Below are 11,493 nucleotides of genomic sequence, written 5' to 3'. Positions count from 1 at the left end.
GACTGGGGTAATGGGGATGGGTGTGCCAGAGGCAATGCGATTGGCACAGAATAGAGAAGGGTTTAGGGCTGTTGTCCATAGGGTCACTATGAGTTGCAAACGACGGCACATAACAACAACAACAACTAATTTATTTACAAAATCCTAATACAAATTTGAACAAATTCTTTCCATTTTGCTAACCCTTCCACTCATCAAATTATACAACCCAATGATTAATCCCCCCTCTCTCCATGCACATCCATATCCCTCTCCACTTACATTCAGCGCTTCCAGCCTCTCTTACCCCTCTTGATCCTTATACTCATTCTCCAATAATAGTTTTACACAATATTTATACTTGTGGGATTGAGTTTGTTCACTCAGCATAATGCTCTTCAGTCCCTCCCAAGTTAGGTAGTAATTTACAAAATCATTGCTCCTGCCTGATGCATAGTATTCCATTGTGTGAATGTATCATAATTTCTCAATCCTTTTGTTTGTGGTTGGACATTTGGGCTGTTTCCATGTTCTTTCGATGGTGAATAATGCTGATATGAACAATGGTGCTCAAATCTCAGTTTGTGCCTCAGTTCTCATGTTCTCAGGATATATTCCAACTAGTGGAGTCATGGATCATATGGAATTTCTATGTTCAGCTTTTTGAGGAAGCACCAAACTGCCTTTCAGAATGGTTACACCATTTTACAATCCCACTAACAATGTTTAACAGTTCCTTTCTTGCCACATCCTCTCCAACATTATTACTTACTGCCCTGTTAAACTTTGCCACTGTTACTGGAGTGAGATGATATCTCATTGTTGTTTTGATTTGCATATCTCTTATTGCCAGTGATTTGGAGCAGAATACTCCTGGGCCTTCACAAAGAAAAGACTGATTACCCAATTACAAAATCGGCAAAAAACACGGAAAGAATTTTCACAGAGGAAGATACTTGAATGGCAACCAGACACATGACAAAATGCTCCAAATCACCAATACTGAGAATTTTTTCAACTAGAGCTTGATTTTTAAATTATCTAGACTACAGAAGTTATTTTGTCGGGGGGAGAGAAAAAGCAATATGATAAAGATACACATATACACACATATATAGATATAGACATAAACAGAGACATAGACATAGAGTGAGAGAGATGATAGATAGATAGATAGATGATAGATAGATAGATAGATAGATAGATAGATAGATAGATAGATACAGATGATCTATAGATATAGATCTAGATAGATGATATAGATATAGATAGACCTAGATATAGAGAAAGAGATAGATAGATAGATAGATAGATAGATAGATAGATAGATAGATATTAGAGATAGAGATAGAGAGAGCTAGAGAGAGAGATAGAGACAGACAGAGACATGGTGTTGTTGCTGTACAACAGCCCTGAACTCTGTACTGTGCCAACCGCACTGTCTCTGACACTCCTATCCTGATTACCCCAGTCACTGAATCAATCCACCTCATAGAGGGCCTTCCCCTCCTGCACCTGCCCTCCACTCTCCCAAGCATGATGTCCCTCTCCAAGGACTGGTCTTTCCTTACAACATGGCCAAAGTATATCACATGAAGCCTCAGAATCCTTGCCTCCAAGGAGCCGCCTGGTTTAACCATCTCCAGGATGAAACTGTTTGTTTTCTTAGCAGTCATGGGACACTCAATACTCTTCTCCAGCAGCACAGCTCAAAGGCATCAATTCTCCTTCTATCCTCCTTGGTCATTGTCCAACTCTCTGATGCATAACAAGCGATTGCAAAGACCATAGCCTGTATCAGGCGCACCTTAGTCTCCAGAGAGACACCATTGCTCTTCAGTACTTTGGAGACGTCCCTAACAGCTGATTTTCCCACATCAATATGTCTTTTAATTTCCTGGCTGCTGGTGCCAAGAGTGTTGACTGTGGAGCCAAGCAGACTTATGCTGTGAACAATCTCAGTCTCTTCACCATCCATCCTGATGCTGCCAGTTGGTCCAGTGATGAGAATCTTTGTCTTCTTGACCTAAATCCAGGAACAGAGCACTTCATTTTTTCCTTTGTCTCTCTATCTAGGATCTGTGTTGGCCAGATAGTGAGTATGATCTCTCTGAAGAGACATTGTCTGAGGTCCAAGGTAGGGAAAGAAAGTCAGTGAGAATTTTGGAGAAAAATTGCCCTGCTGTAGAAATCACAAACACAGATGCTCTATGATGAGAAAATTGCTGAAGTGAACAGCAGATATAGAGAAAGTCAACACACAAGGGAAGTAGTGAAACATCACTGTAATGTAAGTGGGGCCAAGCATATAAGGCTTTTGTTAAAAATATGAATTCAACTCTTGTCATGGGAAGCCATTAAGAGTTAATCAAGAGAGTGACCAAATCTCATTTGAGTTCTAGATAGGACATCTCCAGCTGTTAAAATTTTTTGGTGACATAGTTTGTACTTGAATACTAAGCAAACCACATAGTTCAAAACCTCACCCAACAATGACTGGAAAATAATCTAGCAATCTGCTTCTGTAAAGATCACAACAAAGAAAATCCTATGAACCGGCCTACTCTGTAACACGGGATCACTATGGCACAGAATTAACTTGACTTTGCTTGTTTATTGCTGTGACTGCTAGAGGAAGATAGATCTGAGTGGATTGATGGAGAGGTATAGATACAAGTAGGAAACTATTGATATGCTCCAGGTGAGAGGTGATGGCAGCTTGTGTAGAGTTATGGTAGAAGAAATGGCTAAGAAGAGTCTACTACAGAGGTCAAGTGAAGAAAATTTGTTGGTCAATAGGATATTGGTTAAGAGGCCCTGGTGGTGTGATGATGAAACATTCATCAACTGGCTAAAAAGTTGTTCATTTCAACTTATCCATTGACTTCATAATATGCAGACTTCGTTATAGGCTTCCATAAAGACAACAGCCAGGAAACTCACAGAGGGCAATTCAATGTGAAGGTGTGGTCACTCAGAGTTGAAAATGACTCAGCAACAAGAACAAAGCATGGTTTGTTCAGAAAAAAGAAATCAAACAAGATGTTTAGGTGTGAAGTTCAAGTACATAGATGACTGCAGTGACAACTTAGGAGCAGTGCAAGTCTGGTAGGAGAAATAAGTTTTATGGATTAAAAAAGAGGAACTCAGTAATTGTAGGAACTTTCCCTAGTAATGTTGAAATTACTTTCTAAAGAACTGTTTTATTCATTTAAAAAAGAAATTTTCTATTAGATCCACGTTAGAGCTAGCTGTGTGGATCTGAAGTATAAAGAAAGGCAAGGGTGGAGATGGAGGAATCAGATTCTGAGACAGATTCAGTGTACACAAAATTTTGGGCAGGAGGCCTCTCAAATAAATTTCTGTGAAAAGCAAGATAAGGAAGAAGGTTCAGAAGATAAGAAGTCAAACCATATCACAGGATCATTGGAGGAGTTCGGAAAGTGAAATCTTTCTCCCAAGCTCTACCAATTTGGAAGGTATGGTTGACCATCCATGCCTCCATCTAGATTAGTCATCGATTGACAAAAGCCCCAGGAAAGATACATGACTTTGAACAGTAGGTTTTTACTTCACTTTTGTTTTGTTTTTTTAAGCAGAAATTATTTCTAAAGGTGGTCAACAACTCAACCCATTATAGTCCTCCTCCAAAATTATCAGCTTTAACTAGTATTTTAGAATAGAAACATGGATGAAGTTATTATAAGAAAGTAAGAGAAAAAGATAAAGATGCAAAGAACACTGAGGTGAAAAACCACCAGCAATAAAGTAAAACAGTGTGATAGCCAAATTATTAGGAAGAGCAAAATTGCACGCTTGGAAAGAGAGAGGTTCAGCAAAGAGAGGAATATTCTCAAGGAGAGGGGATCATGCAGTGAATATAGCAATGAGCTCATATAAGTCAGAGATGATGAGTCTGGCACAGAATAGGACTGGGTTATCATGCTTTGTTCATAGGCTTGTTATCCAGTTACACTCAACTCAATGGCACCTATCAACAACAACATATGATAGGCAGTAACAACTGCTTTTTCCCAGTTCTGCATTCTATAATTAAACATTTACTAAAGTCACAGTCTCTTATAGCAACAGCTAACTTCCACAAGCACGTTGTTAAGTATCATCGACTCAGTGGTAACTCACAACACACACAAGTCTGGCTTAACTATTCCCAACAGAACAAAATTCCACCTAGACCTGTGTCATCCTCATAATCTCTGTTGTGCTTAAGTCCAATGCTCTCTCCATAGTGTACAGGGTCCGTGAACATAGACAATTAGAAACAAAGGGGGTGTGGATAGTTTTGATACATATAGCTTAAGAAATGTAAAAGTAAAAAAAAAATCTGTCTCTATTTCTTGCCTGATAAATATGGGTATTATGCATAAAGAAGTCATCATAAAGAAAATTCTGACAAGCGTAGTGTATTTGTGTCCCACTGTATTCAATTATAGATCAACAAAGTCCTTCTTTTAGAGTGGTCTTTCATCTAAGAATGACTGACTGCAACTACAAGAACCTCCATCTCACACTATAGGGCTGGAAAGGATGTCTTTAAAGTTCTTCTTTCTCATTGCTGTTATCTTCCTTTGCTAGTTTTGTTCCTCTTCATGTCTAACAAAAATATTTGTTCTTTGCCTTAAAAATATTTCATACCAATAACAAAATAAACCAGACTCCATCATTAATACCACTGTTGCTCCCACTGTGGAGTCCAGCTAGTCAATGACAGGCCTCCCTAGGGGCTTTCAAACCACAGTTATGCAGTGCATGTCCACAATTAATGGGGTGCTGTACTGATTAGAACTATGGCTTTAATACTCAGAAATAAACATAGGAGAGTAGATTATCTGTTGGAGGTTTCAATAATATTCCACAAGTTTTAAAAGGAGTACTTCAGAAAAGAAAATCAATGTCAAAAACAGACCACGAGGAGGATTCCATCCACGCTTGTGGATCTTACAGTAGCATGCATAACATGAAACATATTTTTAAAATGCAACCTAATATGTGTAGTTAAAATAAAACTCTCAAATAATAATAGGATTTAGGTCAAATTATTAAAATATGCTTTAAAAATAATGCCATATTCATTTAGGTTATCCTTAAATAATAAGCAGAACTCCCAGATTTTCAGTACTATCTTAATTTGAAGAAACGCATTTTCCTTCTAACATCCCTCATTATCTATTGTCATTCCTTTTTTGACTTCTCAGTTTGTGGTAATGACCTACTGTCATCTCTGGAATTCTGGTTCAAAACACATGTATTGGTTTTGGCTCTTTTACTCCTCACATCAAATCAATTACAATATTTTATAGATTCAGTTATGCTGGTTTTGTATTTATTGTATCTATTTGAAGCTCTGGTGGCCTAGTGGTAGGGAGTTGCATTGTTAATCCAAAGACACATGGTTCAAATCCACCAACTGCTCCAGAGTCGTTATTGTTATGTGCCATCAACTCACCTGTGAGTCATAGCAGCCCTATACAGAAAAGCTCTGAACTCTGTCCTATTCTAAGCTAATTTCACTGTCTCTGACATCCTCATTATTTCAGTTACTGTGTCAATACATCTCTTCCAGGGTCTTCCTCTCTTGTGCTGTCACTCCTCCATCCTTCGAAGCATGATGTTATGGGAAGGCAATACTAAATATTTGTAATAAACTGAATGCTATTTCAGGATGTGTGGGAGGTGAGGTACAAGCCAGAGTTCACCCTGAGGCACTAAGGCAATCCTTAGAGGTTTACCAGATGCTTGCATTTGCTAACCCCTCCCACCTGAGTCAAGGGGAAGTTTTTTAATAGAAAGAGCTCGGCTTCATTTGCATTGAATTCTCTTTGTGATTTACTTCCAGATAATTTTCAATAAAGATACAGAGAAGCTTGGCTTGGTGGCTTCAGAACTGCTGGCCCCCTGTTTTTTTGTGGGTTTTTTTTAATAATTTTTAATTTATTTTTACAGAGGTTTTGGATTTCCATTCATTCATTGCCGCAATTTTCACCCTTCCCACCCCTCCCCACCAGCTCGCTTCCCCCTCCGAAGAGAGAAAAAAAAAAGAAAAAAAATTCCTTCGTTACTATACAATTCCCACGTCCCTTCCCCCCACCCCGAGTACACTTCTCTATGCAACCTTAATTCTGGATTCCTGTGCTAGCCATAATAATCATATATCACTTCTAATCTGTTATTTCCCTCATCTGTTTCAATACAATATACATAATTTATCCAGTTTTTTCTGTCATACCCTCACCCTGATGTCAGACCCATTCTACAACAGTGGCACCATGCAGTATTTGTCCCTTTGTGACTGAGATATTTCACTCAGCATTATGTCCACCAGGGTCACCCACTTTGAATAATATTGCATGAGTTCCTTGTTTTTCAATGCTGCGTAGTATTCCATTGTGTGGATATACCACAGCTTCTCTATCTATTCGTTTGTTGATGGGCACTTAGGCTGCTTCCAACTCTTTGCTATTGTAAACAAAGCTGCAATAAACATGGGTGTGCATATACCTGCTTGGATGGCAGACATGGTCTCTCTGGGGTATATTCCCAGATTGCTGGGTCAAATGGTATCTCTATTTGCAATTTTTTGAGAAAGCGTCACACCGCCTTCCACAATGGTTGCACCATCTTACATTCCCACCAACAGTGAATAAGAGTTCCAGTTTCTCCACATCCTCGCCAGCATTTGTTGCTTGCTGTTCTGTTATATTTTGCTCTTCTTACTGGGGTGAGATGATATCTCATAGTTGTTTTGATTTGCATCTCTCTTAGAGCTAGGGACTTTGAACATTTCTTCATGTGCTAGTGGCCCCCTGTTTTATGCTCTTTGCTCTATCTCATCCATGGCTGCATGTCTCATTATTAATAATTATAAAATTACTTTACCCTCAGTCTGCAACATAATGTCCTTCTCCAAGGACTGTCCCTCCTAGCATCATGCCCAAAGTATGTCATACCAGAGCTTCAAAATCCTTGCCTCTAAGGAACAATTTAGTCTCACCCTCTCCAGAACAAACCTATTTATTCTCTTGGCGGTCCATGGTATGTTCAATACTTTTCTCCTGCACCACAATTCAAAGGCACTGGATCTTCTTCTGTCATCCTTGGTTACTATCCAGCCCTCTGATGCATAGCAAATAATTGCCAAGACTATGGCTTGGATTAGGTGCACCTTAGTCTCTAAACTGACATTGTTGCTTTTTAGCACTCTGGAGAAATGTCTGATAGCAGATTTACCCAATGCAATTCATCTTTTGATTTCCTGACTGCTGGTGTCAAGAGCGTTGATTGTGGAACTGAGCAAGCTGATATTGTTAACAATGTCAATCCCTTCTCCATCTATCATGGTGCTGCCAATTGGCCCAGGGATGAGAATCTTTGTTTTCTTGATGTTGAGCTTCAGCCCATATTAAAGACTGAAGTCCTTGACCTTCCGCAGCAAACACTTCAAACATTTCCGTATCAGCAAGCAAGGTTGTGTCATCTGTGTAACACAGGTAGTTGAAGAGTCTTCCACTGATTCTGATGCCACATCCTTCCACATTAAGCCCAGCTTACCAAATGAGCTATTCTTCAAATAAATTGAAAAGATATGGAGACAGAATGCATCCACAATCTCCTCGCATGCAATTTCCTACCTCTATTTATGAGCTGAAACCCTGAAGGAAAAGGTGCTAACATACAAAAAAATCTACCAACGTGAATATTTTAAAATGGATAACTAATAAAATTATGCATCTACATTAAGAAATATACCAAGAATTAATAAATTTAGTTAGAGTCACATGAGGTATTATGGAAAACTATAAGAGATATGGCTCATTGATCACAACAAACTCTGGCTGACTCTAAGAAGAATGGAAATCCCAGGATGCTTGATTGTGCTTATGTGAAACTCATACTTGGACCAGGAGGCAGTAATTAGAACAGAGTAGGAAACACCATATTGTTCAGAACTGGGAAGGGTGTGCACCAAGGATGAACCCTATATCCATATATTTTTAATCTGTATGCAAAACAAACAGATTATCCCCGAGGCTGGGCTCTATGAGGAGAAGTGTGGCATCAGGATTGGACGTAGACTCATCAACAACCTATGCTATGCAGATGACACAACCCTGCTTGCTGAAACTGAGAAGAGTATTGAATATACCATGGACTGCTAGAGCAACCAAGTTCATGCTGGAGAGGGTATAGCCAGGCTACTCCTTGGAGGCAACGATTCTGAAGCTTTGTCTGACATACTTTGGACATATTGCAAGGTGGGATCAGTCCTTGGAGAGGGATGGCATGCTTGAGAGGGTGGAAGGACAGATCAGGAGAAGATGATATTCAAGAGGTGAAGATTCAGTGACTGGGGTAATGGGGATAGGTGTGTCAGCAACATTAAGATTTGCACAGGATAGAGCAGGGTTTAGAGCTGTTGTACATAGGGTCATTATGAGTCACAGGCAACTCAACAGCACATAACAACAACAACATGGCTCATTGATAAAAGCAAAATACAAAACTATTCATGCAATTCAATCTTATCTCTATTGTGTAATTTTCAAAAAATATTTCATTGCCAGAGATAAAGGCACTGTTTTTCTTCCAGAATTAACTGCAAGAACCTATTAATAAAGATCTGGTGTGAAAAACAATGTGTGCAAACTTTGTAAGTAAACCAATATAAAATAAAAATTTTGTTTTTAAAAAGAGCCTATTAATTAATAACAAGAGGATAAAGGAGAAAAAAACCCCATACATTTGGAAGCTGAAAAACAACTTGGTTGAGCATGAGTGGGTACTAGAAGAAATAAAAAATGAAATTAAAAATTTCCTTAAAACAAATGACAATGAAAGCACAACTTACCAAAACCTCTGGGAAACAACCAAAGCAGTAATCAGAGGCCAATTTATAGCAATAAGCAAACACATCAAAAGGCAGGAAAAAATGACTATTGACTCTCTAACTCAACAGCTTCAGCAAATTGAAAAAGAACAGCAAGAAAACCTGACACTCTCTAAAAAAACTGAAATTATAAAAATTAGAGCAGAAATAAATGAGATCGAAAACAAACAAACAAAACAATTGAAACTATCAACAAACTAAGGAGTTGGTTCTTTGAAAAGGTCAATAAAATTTACAAACCACTAACAAAACTAACAAAAGAAAAGAAGGAAAAGACACAATCCGATTAAGAGATGAAACAGGCAACATCACAACAGAACCAAGTAAAATAAAAAGGTTAACATTGGAATATTATGAAAAACTATACTCTAATATAAAAACCTAGAGGAAATGGACACATACGTAGATATGCACAACCAACTTAAACTGACAGAGACTGAAACTGAACATCTGAACAAACCCATTACAAAAGAAGGAATTGAAAAAGTAATAAAAAAACTTCCAACCAAAAAAAAAAGCCCTGGGCCGGATGGTTTTTTAGTGAATTTCATCAAACATTCAGAGAAGAACTGCCACCAATTCTATATAAACTATTTCAGGAAACAGAAAAAGATGGAATTCTCCCAGACTCGTTTTATGAAGCAAACATATCCTTAATACCAAAGTCAGGTAAAGACGCCACCAAAATAGAAAACTATAGGCCAATATATCTTACGAACATAGATGCAAAAATCCGGAATAAAATCATGCCCAATAGAATCCAACGATACATAAAAAAAAAAATAATTCATTATGACCAAATGGGATTCTTAATAGGTATGCAAGGATGGTTCAGCATAAGAAAAACAATCACTGTAATTCATCACATTAACAAAGCAAAGAACAAGAACCATATGATCCTATTAATTGATGCAGAAAAGTCTTGACAAAATTTAGCACCCTTTCCTGATTAAAACACCCAACAAAATAGGATTAGAGGGAAATTTCTTCAACATTGTAAAAAGTATATATGCAAATCCGAGAGCCAACATTGTTCTCAATGGAGAGAGATTAAAAGTATTCCCTTTGAGAACAGGAACTAGGCAAGGATACCCACTATCACCTCTCCTATTCAATATTGTATTAGTCTCAGCAATAGCAATAAGACAAGAAAAGGAAATAAGAGATATCCAAATTGGAAAAAAGGAGGTGAAATTATCTCTATATGTGTATGATATGACAGTATACTTAGAAAACCCTAACAACTTAGCAAGTAAACTACTGGTCATAATTGACCAGTTCAGCAAAGTGTCATGATACAAGATCAACATGCAAAAATCAGTTGGATTTCTCTACAGTGACAAAGAGAAAACAGAACTGGAGCTTAGAAAAACAATACCCTTCACAATTGCTCATCACAAGATTAAATATCTGGGAGTAAATCTAACCAGAAGCACAAGGGATCTATTCAAAGAAAATTACAAAACATTACTATAAGAAACAAAAAGATACTTGGAGAAGTGGAAGACTATCCCTTCCTCATATAGGAAGACTCAATATTGTGAAAATGACAATACTGCCAAAGGCAATTTACACATTCAATGCAATCCCAATATAAATATCAATTCCATTTTTTAATGAGATGGAAAAGGCAATCTCTAGTTTCATTTGGAATGGAAAGACGCCCCAAATAAGCAAAGAACTCCTTAAAAAGATAAACAAGGAGGCATCTCACTCCTTGATTTCAAATCCTACTACACTACTTTGGACATGTTGTGAGGAGAGACCGGTCCTTGGAGAGGGACATCATGCTTGGGAGGGTGGAGGGACAGCGCAGGAGAGGTGGATTGATTCAGTGACTGGGATAATTGGGATGGGAGTGTCAGAGACGGTGCGATTGGCACAGGACAGAGCGAAGTTTAGGGCTGTTGTACATAGGGTCACTATGAGGCGCAAGCAACTTGACGGCACATAACAACAACAACAACAACTACACTACTGTAGTGGTCAAGACAGAATAGTATTGGTCTAATGGCAGACACATAGATCAATAGAATAGAATGTAAAATCCAGAAATCAGCACATCTACCTATGGTCAATAGATATTTGACGAAGAGGTGAAATCAGTTAAGTGGGGAAATAACAACCTTTTAAACAAATGATGCTGGCAAAATTGGAAAACTACATGTAGAAAATTCAAGGAAGATCCACGTCTCACTCCATACACAAAAGCCAACTCAAAATGGATCATGGACCTAGGACTAAAACCAAGGATTATACATTTAATTAAAGAAAAGTTTAGAAGAACTCTAGAAGTCCTAATGCACAACATAAACAGTCTTCGAAGCATCCTGAAAAATCTACAACCAGGAGAGGATAAAATAGATGAATGGGACCCTCTAAGACTTAAAACCCTATGCACATCCAAAAACTCCAACAGGGTAAAAAGGGAAGCCACAGTTGGGGGGAAAAAATTTGGTAATGACATGTCTGACAAGGGACTTATATCTAGAATTTATAAAATACTGGAGAACCACAAGATAAAGATAAATAACCCAATCAGTGACTGGGATAATTGGGATGGGAGTGTCAGAGACAGTGTGATTGGCACAGGACAGAGCGGAGTTTAG

Source organism: Elephantulus edwardii, unplaced genomic scaffold, assembly GCF_000299155.1.
Source record: "Elephantulus edwardii isolate Elephantulus edwardi_28Jun2011 unplaced genomic scaffold, EleEdw1.0 scaffold00008, whole genome shotgun sequence".
In the NCBI taxonomy this organism is placed as follows: domain Eukaryota; kingdom Metazoa; phylum Chordata; class Mammalia; order Macroscelidea; family Macroscelididae; genus Elephantulus; species Elephantulus edwardii.
Note: the sequence above shows the minus strand (reverse complement) of the source record.